Source organism: Pleurodeles waltl, chromosome 4_2 (genome assembly GCF_031143425.1).
Source record: "Pleurodeles waltl isolate 20211129_DDA chromosome 4_2, aPleWal1.hap1.20221129, whole genome shotgun sequence".
Classification (NCBI taxonomy): Eukaryota; Metazoa; Chordata; class Amphibia; order Caudata; family Salamandridae; genus Pleurodeles; species Pleurodeles waltl.
The window spans coordinates 265,815,175-265,831,984 of record NC_090443.1 but is presented as its reverse complement, the minus strand read 5'-3'; the positions used below and the strand labels follow the sequence as shown (position 1 = coordinate 265,831,984).

The 16,810-nt window shown below is 48.5% G+C and overlaps 1 protein-coding gene across 2 annotated transcripts in view; it reads right to left on the bottom strand.

Moving 5' to 3' along the window:
* Positions 1-16,810, bottom strand: part of UAP1 (UDP-N-acetylglucosamine pyrophosphorylase 1) — a 185,699-nt gene that overhangs the window by 114,948 nt on the left and 53,941 nt on the right. The window lies entirely within an intron of this gene.

Below are 16,810 nucleotides of genomic sequence, written 5' to 3'. Positions count from 1 at the left end.
CAGAATCCCCATAGCGCCAGGGATACTATATGTGTGTGTGTGTGTGTGCTTTGTGTGGGGGTGTGGCCCCTTGGGCAAGGGTCGCCCCCCCCAAAGGGTGCAATGTAATCTGGGCGATTTTTGCCCCCTCCCCTTGGGGGTAGATTGGCCTATTATTTTTTTTTAGGCCCATCTTCCCCCAAGCAGAGAAGACTAGACACAAGGGAAAATGAAAAAATGGTTAGTGGCGGAGTGTTTGTCAACTGGCGAAGTATTTGCTTTTATGATAATAACAGTTTTTCTCCTTTTTGTTCTAGTTCAAAGCTTTTGCTGACTTTGCTGTGGCTTGTTGCAGTTTTGGCAGTAGTTGTCCTGCGGTTTGCGTAGTTGCATGTTTTAGGTAAGTAAATAAATTTACTCCAAGTGAGTATTGTTGCAATGCATGAATGACATGTTTGTAGGTGGTGTACTGAATGCAGGATTGTGTGTGAAATTGTCCTTAGAGTTATGCACAATGATTATTGTGTTGTCTTATGTCTAATTTGCTTTTTTTTTTCACTTTTTAGTGGGATATCGTTGGTGATTGCTGTGGCTGTGCAGAGTAGTTGCTGGTGAGTCAAGCTTTTTCAGGCAAGTGAGCAGTATAGTTTTTGAGTTTATAATTCTTAGTGATAAACCTATACTTTGTTACTTATCTTACACAGTGCTGGCTGTTGGTGGTGTATTTGTCCAGTTAATTTTTGTAGGAAGGATCATGGCCAGCCGTAGGATGACCGCTCAGCAGGTTGTTAGTGTGCTTTTTGAGTCATCTTCTGACCATGAATATGCGACTGACTCTGCATCTGAGGCAGAGGAGGAAGTGCAGGATTCTGGAAGTGAATTTTCTGTCAGAGATGAATCATCTGATGATGAAGCCACTCTCAGTGCTGATGAAGGGCCTGTTTTAGAGGAGGACAGTGATGTGCCAATGGTGCAGGAGCCAGCGGCTGAAAGGCTTCCCATTGGAAGACCTGACGCATGGGTTGCACCAAACATGGAGCAGCCACAGTTGCCTGCGTTTACTGGTTTTCCAGGGTGTCGAGTTAATACGGAAAACTTTTTGCCCGTCAACTTTTTTGAGTTGTTTATGGACGATATATTTTTGGAAGAGATTATTGAGCAGACTAATTTGTATGCAGAGCAGTTTTTGAGGGACAACGCTGCCAGACTTAGGCCACACTCTAGAGCTAGCCGGTGGATTCCCACAAATCTGGAAGAGTTGAAAAAGTTCTTGGGTTTAACTTTTTTGATGGGGCTTGTAGGAAGTTGGCTCTGTATGTGCTATTTCAAAGTAAGGAATAGCATGCACAGAGTCCAAGGGTTCCCCTTAGAGGTAAAATAGTGGTAAAAATAGATAATACTAATGCTCTATTTTGTGGTAGTGTGGTCGAGCAGTAGGCTTATCCAAGGAGTAGTGTTAAGCATTTGTTGTACATACACATAGACAATAAATGAGGTACACACACTCAGAGACAAATCCAGCCAATAGGTTTTGTATAGAAAAATATATTTTCTTAGTTTATTTTAAGAACCACAGGTTCAAATTTAACATGTAATATCTTGTTTGAAAGGTATTGCAGGTAAGTACATTAGGAACTTTGAATCATTTCAATTGCATGTATACTTTTCAAGTTATTGACAAATAGCTACTTTAAAAGTGGACACTTAGTGCAATTTTCACAGTTCCTGGGGGAGGTAAGTTTTTGTTAGTTTTACCAGGTAAGTAAGACACTTACAGGGTTCAGTTCTTGGTCCAAAGTAGCCCACCGTTGGGGGTTCAGAGCAACCCCAAAGTCACCACACCAGCAGCTCAGGGCCGGTCAGGTGCAGAGTTCAAAGTGGCGCCCAAAACGCATAGGCTAGAATGGAGAGAAGGGGGTGCCCCGGTTCCGGTCTGCTTGCAGGTAAGTACCCGCGTCTTCGGAGGGCAGACCAGGGGGGTTTTGTAGGGCACCGGGGGGGACACAAGCCCACACAGAAATTTCACCCTCAGCAGCGCGGGGGCGGCCTGGTGCAGTGTAGAAACAAGCGTCGGGTTTGCAATGTTAGTCTATGAGAGATCAACGGATCTCTTCAGCGCTGCAGGCAGGCAAGGGGGGGCTTCCTCGGGGAAACCTCCACTTGGGCAAGGGAGAGGGACTCCTGGGGGTCACTTCTCCAGTGAAAGTCCGGTCCTTCAGGTCCTGGGGGCTGCGGGTGCAGGGTCTTTTCCAGGCGTCGGGACTTAGGTTTCAGAGAGTCACGGTCAGGGGAAGCCTCGGGATTCCCTCTGCAGGCGGCGCTGAGGGGGCTCAGGGGGGACAGGTTTTGGTACTCACAGTCGTAGAGTAGTCCGGGGGTCCTCCCTGAGGTGTTGGTTCTCCACCAGCCGAGTCGGGGTCGCCGGGTGCAGTGTTGCAAGTCTCACGCTTCTTGCGGGGAGTTGCAGGGTCCTTTAAAGCTGCTTCTTGAGACAAAGTTGCAGTCTTTTTGGAGCAGGTCCGCTGTCCTCGGGAGTTTCTTGTCGTCGTCGAAGCAGGGCAGTCCTCAGAGGATTCAGAGGTCGCTGGTCCCTTGGAAGGCGTCGCTGGAGCAGAGTTCTTTGGAAGGCAGGAGACAGGCCGGTGAGTTTCTGGAGCCAAGGCAGTTGTCGTCTTCTGGTCTTCCTCTGCAGGGGTTTTCAGCTAGGCAGTCCTTCTTCTTGTAGTTTGCAGGAATCTCATTTTCTAGGGTTCAGGGTAGCCCTTAAATACTAAATTTAAGGGCGTGTTTAGGTCTGGGGGGTTAGTAGCCAATGGCTACTAGCCCTGAGGGTGGGTACACCCTCTTTGTGCCTCCTCCCAAGGGGAGGGGGACACAATCCTAACCCTATTGGGGGAATCCTCCATCTGCAAGATGGAGGATTTCTAAAAGTTAGAGTCACTTCAGCTCAGGACACCTTAGGGGCTGTCCTGACTGGCCAGTGACTCCTCCTTGTTGCTTTCTTTGTTCCCTCCAGCCTTGCCGCCAAAAGTGGGGGCCGTGGCCGGAGGGGGCGGGCAACTCCACTAAGCTGGAGTGCCCTGCTGGGCTGTGACAAAGGGGTGAGCCTTTGAGGCTCACCGCCAGGTGTTACAGCTCCTGCCTGGGGGAGGTGTTAGCATCTCCACCCAGTGCAGGCTTTGTTACTGGCCTCAGAGTGACAAAGGCACTCTCCTCATGGGGCCAGCAACATGTCTCTAGTGTGGCAGGCTGCTGGAACTAGTCAGCCTACACAGACAGTCGGTTAAGTTTCAGGGGGCACCTCTAAGGTGCCCTCTGGGGTGTATTTTGCAATAAAATGTACACTGGCATCAGTGTGCATTTATTGTGCTGAGAAGTTTGATACCAAACTTCCCAGTTTTCAGTGTAGCCATTATGGTGCTGTGGAGTTCGTGTTTGACAGACTCCCAGACCATATACTCTTATGGCTACCCTGCACTTACAATGTCTAAGGTTTTGTTTAGACACTGTAGGGGTACCATGCTCATGCACTGGTACCCTCACCTATGGTATAGTGCACCCTGCCTTAGGGCTGTAAGGCCTGCTAGAGGGGTGTCTTACCTATACTGCATAGGCAGTGAGAGGCTGGCATGGCACCCTGAGGGGAGTGCCATGTCGACTTACTTGTTTTGTCCTCACTAGCACACACAAGCTGGCAAGCAGAGTGTCTGTGCTGAGTGAGAGGTCTCCAGGGTGGCATAAGACATGCTGCAGCCCTTAGAGACCTTCCTTGGCATCAGGGCCCTTGGTACTAGAAGTACCAGTTACAAGGGACTTATCTGGATGCCAGGGTCTGCCAATTGTGGATACAAAAGTACAGGTTAGGGAAAGAACACTGGTGCTGGGGCCTGGTTAGCAGGCCTCAGCACACTTTCAATTGTAAACATAGCATCAGCAAAGGCAAAAAGTCAGGGGGCAACCATGCCAAGGAGGCATTTCCTTACACAACCCCCCCCCAAACGAAAGAGGATGAGACTAACCTTTCCCAAGAGAGTCTTCATTTTCTAAGTGGAAGAACCTGGAAAGGCCATCTGCATTGGCATGGGCAGTCCCAGGTCTGTGTTCCACTATAAAGTCCATTCCCTGTAGGGAGATGGACCACCTCAACAGTTTAGGATTTTCACCTTTCATTTGCATCAGCCATTTGAGAGGTCTGTGGTCAGTTTGAACTAGGAAGTGAGTCCCAAAGAGGTATGGTCTCAGCTTCTTCAGGGACCAAACCACAGCAAAGGCCTCCCTCTCAATGGCACTCCAACGCTGCTCCCTGGGGAGTAACCTCCTGCTAATGAAAGCAACAGGCTGGTCAAGGCCATCATCATTTGTTTGGGACAGAACTGCCCCTATCCCATGTTCAGAGGCATCTGTCTGCACAATGAACTGCTTAGAATAATCTGGAGCTTTTAGAACTGGTGCTGAGCACATTGCTTGTTTCAGGGTGTCAAAGGCCTGTTGGCATTCCACAGTCCAGTTCACTTTCTTGGGCATTTTCTTGGAGGTGAGTTCAGTGAGGGCTGTCACAATGGATCCATATCCCTTCACAAACCTCCTGTAATACCCAGTCAAGCCAAGGAATGCCCTGACTTGAGTCTGGGTTTTTGGAGCTACCCAGTCCAGAATAGTCTGGATCTTGGGTTGGAGTGGCTGAACTTGGCCTCCACCTACAAGGTGGCCCAAGTAAACCACAGTTCCCTGCCCTATCTGGCATTTGGATGCCTTGATAGAGAGGCCTGCAGATTGCAGAGCCTTCAAAACCTTCTTCAGGTGGACCAGGTGATCCTGCCAGGTGGAGCTAAAGACAGCAATATCATCAAGATAAGCTGTGCTAAAGGACTCCAAGCCAGCAAGGACTTGATTCACCAACCTTTGGAAGGTGGCAGGGGCATTCTTTAAACCAAAGGGCATAACAGTAAACTGATAATGCCCATCAGGTGTGGAGAATGCTGTTTTCTCTTTTGCTCCAGGTGCCATTTTTATTTGCCAGTACCCTGCTGTCAAGTCAAAGGTACTTAAGAATTTGGCAGCACCTAATTTATCTATGAGCTCATCAGCTCTAGGAATTGGATGAGCATCTGTCTTGGTGACAGAATTGAGCCCTCTGTAGTCCACACAAAACCTCATCTCTTTCTTTCCATCTTTGGTGTGAGGTTTGGGGACTAAGACCACTGGGCTAGCCCAGGGGCTGTCAGAGCGCTCAATTACTCCCAATTCCAGCATCTTGTGGACTTCCACCTTGATGCTTTCCTTAACATGGTCAGACTGTCTAAAGATTTTGTTTTTGACAGGCATGCTGTCTCCTGTGTCCACATCATGGGTACACAGGTGTGTCTGACCAGGGGTTAAGGAGAAGAGTTCAGGAAACTGTTGTAGGAATCTCCTACAATCAGCTTGCTGTTGGCCAGAGAGGGTGTCTGAGTAGATCACTCCATCTACTGAGCCATCTTTTGGGTCTGATGATAGAAGATCAGGGAGAGGTTCACTCTCTGCCTCCTGATCCTCATCTGTTACCATCAACAGATTTACATCAGCCCTGTCATGGAAGAGCTTAAGGCGGTTCACATGGATCACCCTCTTGGGGCTCCTGCTTGTGCCCAGGTCCACCAGGTAGGTGACCTGACTCTTCCTTTCTAGCACTGGGTAAGGGCCACTTCATTTGTCCTGGAGTGCCCTGGGAGCCACAGGCTCCAGAACCCAGACTTTCTGCCCTGGTTGGAACTCCACCAGTGCAGCCTTTTGGTCATACCAAAACTTCTGGAGCTGTTGGCTGGCCTCAAGGTTTTTGGTTGCCTTTTCCATGTACTCTGCCATTCTAGAGCGAAGGCCAAGTACATAGTCCACTATGTCCTGTTTAGGCTCATGAAGAGGTCTCTCCCAGCCTTCTTTTACAAGAGCAAGTGGTCCCCTTACACGGTGACCAAACAGAAGTTCAAAGGATGAGAATCCTACTCCCTTCTGTGGCCCCTCTCTGTAAGCAAAAAGCAGACATGGCAAGAGGACATCCCATCTCCTTTTGAGTTTTTCTGGGAGCCCCATGATCATGCCTTTTAATGTCTTGTTGAATCTCTCAACTAAGCCATTAGTTTGTGGATGGTATGGTGTAGTGAATTTGTAAGTCACTCCACACTCATTCCACATGTGTTTTAGGTATGCTGACATGAAGTTGGTACCTCTGTCAGACACCACCTCCTTAGGGAAACCCACTCTGGTAAAGATACCAATGAGGGCCTTGGCTACTGCAGGGGCAGTAGTCGACCTAAGGGGAATAGCTTCAGGATACCTAGTAGCATGATCCACTACTACTAGGATGTACATATTTCCTGAGGCTGTGGGAGGTTCCAGTGGACCAACTATGTCCACATCCACTCTTTCAAAGGGGACCCCCACCACTGGAAGTGGAATGAGGGGGGCCTTTGGGTGCCCACCTGTCTTACCACTGGATTGACAGGTGGGGCAGGAGAGGCAAAACTCCTTAACCTTCTGGGACATATTGGGCCAGTAGAAGTGGTTGACTAACCTCTCCCACGTCTTGGTTTGTCCCAAATGCCCAGCAAGGGGAATATCATGGGCTAAGGTCAGAATAAACTCTCTGAACGACTGAGGCACTACCACTCTCCTAGTGGCACCAGGTTTGGGGTCTCTGGCCTCAGTGTACAGGAGTCCATCTTCCCAATAGACCCTATGTGTTCCATTTTTCTTGCCCTTGGACTCTTCAGCAGCTTGCTGCCTAAGGCCTTCAAGAGAGGGACAGGTTTCTTGTCCCTTACACAGCTCCTCCCTTGAGGGTCCCCCTGGGCCCAAGAGCTCAACCTGATAAGGTTCAAGCTCCAAAGGCTCAGTTCCCTCAGAGGGCAGAACTTCTTCCTGAGAAGAGAGGTTCCCTTTTTCTGACTGTGTTGCAGTTGGTTTCCCAACTGACTTTCCTTTTCTCTTGGTAGGCTGGGCCATTTTTCCAGACTCCAGCTCTACTTTTTCACCCTGTGCCTTGCACTGTGCTCTTGTTTTTACACACACCAGTTCAGGGATACCCAGCATGGCTGCATGGGTTTTTAGTTCTACCTCAGCCCATGCTGAGGACTCCAGGTCATTTCCAAGCAGACAGTCTACTGGGATGTTTGAGGAGACCACCACCTGTTTCAGGCCATTGACCCCTCCCCATTCTAAAGTTACCATTGCCATGGGATGTGCTTTAGTTTGATTGTCAGCATTGGTGACTGTATAAGTTTTTCCAGTCAGGTATTGGCCAGGGGAAACCAGTTTCTCTGTCACCATGGTGACACTGGCACCTGTATCCCTCAGGCCCTCTACACTTGTCCCATTAATAAAGAGCTGCTGCCTGTATTTTTGCATGTTAGGGGGCCAGGCAGCTAGTGTGGCTAAATCCACCCCACCCTCAGAGACTAGAGTAGCTTCAGTGTGGACCCTGATTTGCTCTGGGCACACTGTTGATCCCACTTGGAGACTAGCCATTCCAGTGTTACCTGGATTGGAGTTTGGAGTGGAACTTTTCTTGGGACAGGCCTTGTCTCCAGTTTGGTGTCCAGACTGACTACAGTTTCGACACCAGGCCTTTTTGGGATCAAAGTTTTTACCCTTGTACCCAGGATTGTTTTGTGAAGAGGCTCTGGGCCCACCCTCTTGTGCAGGTTTTTGGGGGCCTTTAGAAGACTCTTGACTATTTTTATTTTTGGCTGTCTCACCACCTTTCCCCTGGGGAGGTTTTGTGACCCCTTTCTTTTGGTCACACCCTGTGGAAGTTTTGGACACCCTAGTCTTGACCCAATGGTCCGCCTTCTTTCCCAATTCTTGGGGAGAAATTGGTCCTAGGTCTACCAGATGCTGATGCAGTTTATCATTGAAACAATTACTTAACAGGTGTTCTTTCACAAATAAATTGTACAGCCCATCATAATTACTTACACCACTGCCTTGAATCCAACCATCTAGTGTTTTTACTGAGTAGTCTACAAAGTCAACCCAGGTCTGGCTCGAGGATTTTTGAGCCCCCCTGAATCTAATCCTATACTCCTCAGTGGAGAATCCAAAGCCCTCAATCAGGGTACCCTTCATGAGGTCATAAGATTCTGCATCTTGTCCAGAGAGTGTGAGGAGTCTATCCCTACACTTTCCTGTGAACATTTCCCAAAGGAGAGCACCCCAGTGAGATCTGTTCACTTTTCTGGTTACACAAGCCCTCTCAAAAGCTGTGAACCATTTGGTGATGTCATCACCATCTTCATATTTAGTTACAATCCCTTTAGGGATTTTCAACATGTCAGGAGAATCTCTGACCCTATTTATGTTGCTGCCACCATTGATGGGTCCTAGGCCCATCTCTTGTCTTTCCCTCTCTATGGCTAGGATCTGTCTTTCCAAAGCCAATCTTTTGGCCATCCTGGCTAACTGGATGTCCTCTTCACTGGAGTTATCCTCAGTGATTTCAGAGGTGTTGGTCTCTCCTGTGAGGGAACCAGCATCTCTGACTATTATTTTTGGAGTCAGGGTTTGAGAGACCCTGTTCTCCCTAGATAGGACTGGTAGGGGGGAATTTTCCTCCAAGTCACTATCCTCTTCCTCTGAGTTGTCACCCTCAGAGGGGTTGGCCTTTTCAAACTCTGCCAAAAGCTCCTGGAGCTGTATTTTGGTAGGTTTGGGGCCCATTGTTATTTTCTTTATTTTACAGAGTGACCTTAGCTCCCTCATCTTAAGATGGAGGTAAGGTGTGGTGTCGAGTTCCACCACAGTCACATCTGTGCTAGACATTTTGCTTCTAAAAGTTGGAATACTTTTTAAGAATCTACAACTGGTTCTAGAATCTAATTCAAACTTTTACAAACTTTTAAACTCTAAAAGAAATGCTAAACAGGATCTAACACAAGGCCCTAGCAGGTCTTTTAAGAATTTAGAAAACTTTTCAAATTGCAAAAATCAATTTCTAATGACAATTTTGGAATTTGTCGTGTGATCAGGTATTGGCTGAGTAGTCCAGCAAATGCAAAGTCTTGTACCCCACCGCTGATCCACCAATGTAGGAAGTTGGCTCTGTATGTGCTATTTCAAAGTAAGGAATAGCATGCACAGAGTCCAAGGGTTCCCCTTAGAGGTAAAATAGTGGTAAAAATAGATAATACTAATGCTCTATTTTGTGGTAGTGTGGTCGAGCAGTAGGCTTATCCAAGGAGTAGTGTTAAGCATTTGTTGTACATACACATAGACAATAAATGAGGTACACACACTCAGAGACAAATCCAGCCAATAGGTTTTGTATAGAAAAATATCTTTTCTTAGTTTATTTTAAGAACCACAGGTTCAAATTTAACATGTAATATCTTGTTTGAAAGGTATTGCAGGTAAGTACATTAGGAACTTTGAATCATTTCAATTGCATGTATACTTTTCAAGTTATTGACAAATAGCTACTTTAAAAGTGGACACTTAGTGCAATTTTCACAGTTCCTGGGGGAGGTAAGTTTTTGTTAGTTTTACCAGGTAAGTAAGACACTTACAGGGTTCAGTTCTTGGTCCAAGGTAGTCCACCGTTGGGGGTTCAGAGCAACCCCAAAGTCACCACACCAGCAGCTCAGGGCCGGTCAGGTGCAGAGTTCAAAGTGGCGCCCAAAACGCATAGGCTAGAATGGAGAGAAGGGGGTGCCCCGGTTCCGGTCTGCTTGCAGGTAAGTACCCGCGTCTTCGGAGGGCAGACCAGGGGGGTTTTGTAGGGCACCGGGGGGGACACAAGCCCACACAGAAATTTCACCCTCAGCAGCGCGGGGGCGGCCGGGTGCAGTGTAGAAACAAGCGTCGGGTTTGCAATGTTAGTCTATGAGAGATCAACGGATCTCTTCAGCGCTGCAGGCAGGCAAGGGGGGGCTTCCTCGGGGAAACCTCCACTTGGGCAAGGGAGAGGGACTCCTGGGGGTCACTTCTCCAGTGAAAGTCCGGTCCTTCAGGTCCTGGGGGCTGCGGGTGCAGGGTCTTTTCCAGGCGTCGGGACTTAGGTTTCAGAGAGTCGCGGTCAGGGGAAGCCTCGGGATTCCCTCTGCAGGCGGCGCTGAGGGGGCTCAGGGGGGACAGGTTTTGGTACTCACAGTCGTAGAGTAGTCCGGGGGTCCTCCCTGAGGTGTTGGTTCTCCACCAGCCGAGTCGGGGTCGCCGGGTGCAGTGTTGCAAGTCTCACGCTTCTTGCGGGGAGTTGCAGGGTTCTTTAAAGCTGCTTCTTGAGACAAAGTTGCAGTCTTTTTGGAGCAGGTCCGCTGTCCTCGGGAGTTTCTTGTCGTCGTCGAAGCAGGGCAGTCCTCAGAGGATTCAGAGGTCGCTGGTCCCTTGGAAGGCGTCGCTGGAGCAGAGTTCTTTGGAAGGCAGGAGACAGGCCGGTGAGTTTCTGGAGCCAAGGCAGTTGTCGTCTTCTGGTCTTCCTCTGCAGGGGTTTTCAGCTAGGCAGTCCTTCTTCTTGTAGTTTGCAGGAATCTCATTTTCTAGGGTTCAGGGTAGCCCTTAAATACTAAATTTAAGGGCGTGTTTAGGTCTGGGGGGTTAGTAGCCAATGGCTACTAGCCCTGAGGGTGGGTACACCCTCTTTGTGCCTCCTCCCAAGGGGAGGGGGACACAATCCTAACCCTATTGGGGGAATCCTCCATCTGCAAGATGGAGGATTTCTAAAAGTTAGAGTCACTTCAGCTCAGGACACCTTAGGGGCTGTCCTGACTGGCCAGTGACTCCTCCTTGTTGCTTTCTTTGTTCCCTCCAGCCTTGCCGCCAAAAGTGGGGGCCGTGGCCGGAGGGGGCGGGCAACTCCACTAAGCTGGAGTGCCCTGCTGGGCTGTGACAAAGGGGTGAGCCTTTGAGGCTCACCGCCAGGTGTTACAGCTCCTGCCTGGGGGAGGTGTTAGCATCTCCACCCAGTGCAGGCTTTGTTACTGGCCTCAGAGTGACAAAGGCACTCTCCCCATGGGGCCAGCAACATGTCTCTAGTGTGGCAGGCTGCTGGAACTAGTCAGCCTACACAGACAGTCGGTTAAGTTTCAGGGGGCACCTCTAAGGTGCCCTCTGGGGTGTATTTTGCAATAAAATGTACACTGGCATCAGTGTGCATTTATTGTGCTGAGAAGTTTGATACCAAACTTCCCAGTTTTCAGTGTAGCCATTATGGTGCTGTGGAGTTCGTGTTTGACAGACTCCCAGACCATATACTCTTATGGCTACCCTGCACTTACAATGTCTAAGGTTTTGCTTAGACACTGTAGGGGTACCATGCTCATGCACTGGTACCCTCACCTATGGTATAGTGCACCCTGCCTTAGGGCTGTAAGGCCTGCTAGAGGGGTGTCTTACCTATACTGCATAGGCAGTGAGAGGCTGGCATGGCACCCTGAGGGGAGTGCCATGTCGACTTACTTGTTTTGTCCTCACTAGCACACACAAGCTGGCAAGCAGAGTGTCTGTGCTGAGTGAGAGGTCTCCAGGGTGGCATAAGACATGCTGCAGCCCTTAGAGACCTTCCTTGGCATCAGGGCCCTTGGTACTAGAAGTACCAGTTACAAGGGACTTATCTGGATGCCAGGGTCTGCCAATTGTGGATACAAAAGTACAGGTTAGGGAAAGAACACTGGTGCTGGGGCCTGGTTAGCAGGCCTCAGCACACTTTCAATTGTAAACATAGCATCAGCAAAGGCAAAAAGTCAGGGGGCAACCATGCCAAGGAGGCATTTCCTTACAGGGCTGATAAGGAAGCCGTCGCTGTCTTCATATTGGTCTACTAGTCCCTTGATGGCAACTGCTATATTTCCTGCCATCATGAGTCGTAACCGGTATGAGCTTCTTCTTCGGATGTTGCATTTTGTAGATAATGCTTTAGCCTTGCCACAAGATCATCCTGATTCTGACCGTCTTTTTAAGATTAGACCTGTCCTTGATCATTTGGTAGATCGGTTTTCAGATATCTATGTTCCAGGGAAAGAAATATCTGTAGATGAGTCTTTGGTCCTGTTCAAGGGTCGTTTGGTTTTTAGGCAGTACATTCCTAGCAAGAGGGCACGGTATGGAATTAAATTGTATATGCTGTCAGAAAGTAGTACAGGATATGTTTATAATTTCCGGGTCTACACTGGTAGGGATTCCAATATTGACCCCCCTGGTTGTCCTCCCACTTTTGGAGTTAGTGAGAAAATTGTGTGGGAACTTGGTAGACGACTGTTTAACAAAGGTCACCATTTATATGTAGATAACTTCTACACTGGAGTTCGGTTGTTCAAGGAGTTGTTCAGAGTGGACACTGTTGCTTGTGGCACAATCCGCTCTAATCGGAAAGGCTATCCAAAAGAGACTGTCTGTAACAAACTTGAGAAGGGACAGTGCAGTGCCTTGCGGAATGATGAGCTGCTAGCTCTGAAATTTGTAGACAAGAGGGATGTATACATGCTAAGCACCATCCATGATGAGAGTACTTCACCTGTGGCTGTTTGGGGTCAGGTTGCCGAAGTGCGCAAACCTGTGTGCATCTTAGACTATAATAAGCACATGGGTGGTGTTGATAGAGTAGATCAGAGGTTAGAACCTTACACTGCTGCTCGTAAGTCTTATGTGTGGTATAAGAAATTAGCGCTTCACTTGTTCCACTTGGCAACTTTTAATGCTTTTGTTGTGTTTAAGGATAGTTCTCCAGAGTCAAGGATGACATTTTTGAAATTTCAGGAGTCTATCATAGCTAGCCTTGTTGTGCTGGAACAGGCAAGAGTTCCTAGAGAAGCAGTGGTGGAGGATGTGGCTAGATTGAAAGATCGTCACTTTGCTGAGCACATTTCTCCCACGGCCAAAAAAAACGTTCCTGCTAAGAGATGTAGAGTCTGTGCTCGAAGAGGTATCAGGAAGGAGACTAGGATGTACTGCCCTGATTGTCCTTCAAAGCCTGGGCTGTGTGTGGGTGGCTGTTTCAGGAGCTACCACACACAGAAGAATTATTGGGAAATTCCGTGAGCGTAAACTGGTGTTTTATATTTTTATATGTTCGGTTTCACGGTTGGCATTAGTCATGTATTCAGTTAGAGCTTTTGTGTTTGTAGTTTTGTACTAATTTATGATTAGTGGTTTCTTTGTTGTTTAAAAACAAAAAAAAGGGGATGGCATGTGTAGAGTGGCGCTTGGCTGGCGGCATGGGTGGGGTGGCGCTTGGCTGGCGGTGTGGGGTGGCGCTTGGCTGGCGGTGTGTGTGGGGTGGCGCTTGGCTGGCGGTGTGTGTGGGGTGGCGCTGGGCTGGCGGTGTGTGTGGGGTGGCGCTTGGCTGGTGGTGTGGGTGGGGTGGCGCTTGGCTGGCAGTGCCGGCCAAACGCCAGTCCACACACTCATCAGCTGGTGTGATTGCTGTATCAGGCATGTGGGCGTATGAAAGTGATGGGCCCTTGACTGGCGCTGTCTGTGGATGCAAGTCTTGTAATGTGCTGGGCCCGTGGCTGGCGGCGTGAATGGTCTAGTGCATGTCATGTATGAAAGGTGTGTGAATGGACTGTAAAGCGGTTGGTGCCTTGTCGTGGCTTTAGAGCTCACGAGCTGTGAGTCATTGGTTCAGTTTTTTGGCCTTTCAGTTATTACCAGTGCATTTCACTTTTGTGAAATCTCTTGTTAATAAAATTTGATCTACTGAACCATCACTCACCCTCGTGCCAAATCCAACCAGTATGTGTGGTACAAATGACAAAACCTGCTCCGCTGTAATCAGGCGTCGCAGCACACTTGAGACACGCTAGGTGCCTCGGGTGGGACCCCGATGATGAAGCATGCCACCAACTTGGTTGGTGGGTGAGGGGTCTTCTTCACATAACCTAAGTGTGTTTCTTTTCACAATTTTAGTGTTTGGCACATCACGGACGTATGTGCACACATCAAAGTGATATATTCCAAAAATACCTGTGTTTGGGGGGGAGGGCCCACCTATGTTTTTGGTCCTGGGTGCGGCCGTCATGTAGGGAAACCTACAAAACCCAGAAACTTTTTAAAACTAGGCACCCCAAGGAGTCTAGGGAGGTGTGGCTTGTGTGGCTCCCCCAACATTTTCTTACCCAGACTCCTCTGTAAACCTCAAAATTTGCATAAAAAAGCATATTTTCCTGATTTTTCTTAGTAGGATCACCGCTCCAGCACAAAATTCCTACTCCCCAGTTTTCCCCTCAGTCTCCCAAGTAAAATGACACCTCACTTATGTGGGTCCCCAAAGCAGAGTCCGTCTAAAGATGTATAAAAGAATATGCCCTTATAAACTTGCTGTGCTATCCCTTCTATCCCTTCAGGTTTTGGGCCTTATTCTGTTGCAGGCACCTGGCCCACCCACACAAGTGAGGTATCATTTTTATCGGGAGACTTGGGGGAACGCTGGGTGGAAGGAAATTTGTGGCTCCTATCAGATTCCAGAATTTTCTGCCACAGAAATGTGAGGAACATGTGTTTTTTTAGCCAAATTTTGAGGTTTGCAAAGGATTCTGGGTAACAGAACCTGGTCCGAGCCCCGCAAGTCACCCCTCCTTGGATTCCCCTAGGTCTCTAGTTTTCAGAACTGCACAGGTTTGGTAGGTTTCCCTAGGTGCCGGGTGAGCTACAGGCCAAAATCCACAGGTAGGCACTGTTTTCTCCCAAAATTTTGGATGTGTCCACGTTGCGCTTTGGGGTGTTTCCTGTCGCAGGCGCTAGGCCTACCCACGCAAGTGAGGTATCATTTTTATCGGGAGACTTGGGGGGATGCTGGGTGGAAGGAGATTTGTAGCTCCTCTCAGATTCCAGAACTTTCTGCCACAGAAATGTGAGGAACATGTGTTTTTTTAGCCAAATTTTGAGGTTTGCAAAGGATTCTGGGTAACAGAACCTGGTCCGAGCCCCGCAAGTCACCCCTCCTTGGATTCCCCTAGGTCTCTAGTTTTCAGAAATGCACAGGTTTGGTAGGTTTCCCTAGGTGCCGGCTGAGCTACAGGCCAAAATCTACAGGTAGGCACTTCGCAAAAAACACCTCTGTTTTTTTCCAAAATTTAGGATGTGTCCACGTTGCGCTTTGGGGTGTTTCCTGTCGCCGGCGCTAGGCCTACCTACGCAAGTGAGGTATCATTTTTATCGGGAGACTTGGGGGAACGCTGGGTGGAAGGAAATTTGTAGCTCCTCTCAGATTCCAGAACTTTCTGCCACAGAAATGCGAGGAACATGTGTTTTTTAGCCAAATTTTGAGGTTTGCAAAGGATTCTGGGTAACAGAACCTGGTCCGAGCCCCGCAAGTCACCCCTCCTTGGATTCCCCTAGGTCTCTAGTTTTCAGAAATGCACTGGTTTGGTAGGTTTCCCTAGGTGCCGGCTGAGCTACAGGCCAAAATCTACAGGTAGGCACTTCGCAAAAAACACCTCCGTTTTTTTCCAAAATTTAGGATGTGTCCACGTTGCGCTTTGGGGTGTTTCCTGTCGCCGGCGCTAGGCCTACCCACGCAAGTGAGGTATCATTTTTATCGGGATACTTGGGGGAACGCTGGGTGGAAGGAAATTTGTAGCTCCTCTCAGATTCCAGAACTTTCTGCCACAGAAATGTGAGGGATATGTGTTTTTTAGCCAAATTTTGAGGTTTGCAAAGGATTCTGGGTAACAGAACCTGGTCCGAGCCCCGCAAGTCACCCCTCCTTGGATTCCCCTAGGTCTCTAGTTTTCAGAAATGCACAGCTTTGGTAGGTTTCCCTAGGTGGCGGCTGAGCTAGAGGCCAAAATCTACAGGTAGGCACTTCGCAAAAAACACCTCTGTTTTTTTCCAAAATTTAGGATGTGTCCACGTTGCGCTTTGGGTTGTTTCCTGTCGCCGGCGCTAGGCCTACCCACGCAAGTGAGGTATCATTTTTATCAGGAGACTTGGGGGAACGCTGGGTGGAAGGAAATTTGTAGCTCCTCTCAGATTCCAGAACTTTCTGCCACAGAAATGTGAGGAACATGTGTTTTTTTAGCCAAATTTTGAGGTTTGCAAAGGATTCTGGGTAACAGAACCTGGTCCGAGCCCCGCAAGTCACCCCTCCTTGGATTCCCCTAGGTCTCTAGTTTTCAGAAATGCACAGGTTTGGTAGGTTTCCCTAGGTGCCGGCTGAGCTAGAGGCCAAAATCTACAGGTAGGCACTTCGCAAAAAACACCTCTGTTTTTTTCCAAAATTTAGGATGTGTCCACGTTGCGCTTTGGGGTGTTTCCTGTCGCCGGCGCTAGGCCTACCCACGCAAGTGAGGTATCATTTTTATCGGGAGACTTGGGGGAACGCTGGGTGGAAGGAAATTTGTAGCTCCTCTCAGATTCCAGAACTTTCTGCCACAGAAATGTGAGGAACATGTGTTTTTTTAGCCAAATTTTGAGGTTTGCAAAGGATTCTGGGTAACAGAACCTGGTCCGAGCCCCGCAAGTCACCCCTCCTTGGATTCCCCTAGGTCTCTAGTTTTCAGAAATGCACAGGTTTGGTAGGTTTCCCTAGGTGCCGGCTGAGCTAGAGGCCAAAATCTACAGGTAGGCACTTCGCAAAAAACACCTCCGTTTTTTTCCAAAATTTAGGATGTGTCCACGTTGCGCTTTGGGGTGTTTCCTGTCGCCGGCGCTAGGCCTACCCACACAAGTGAGGTATCATTTTTATCGGGAGACTTGGGGGAACATAGATTAGCAAAACAAGTGCTATTGCCCCTTGTCTTTCTCTACATTTTTTCCTTCCAAATATAGGAGAGTGTGTAAAAAAGACATCTATTTGAGAAATTCCCTATAATTCACATGCTTGTATGGTCACCCCGGAATTCAGAGATGTGCAAATAACCAC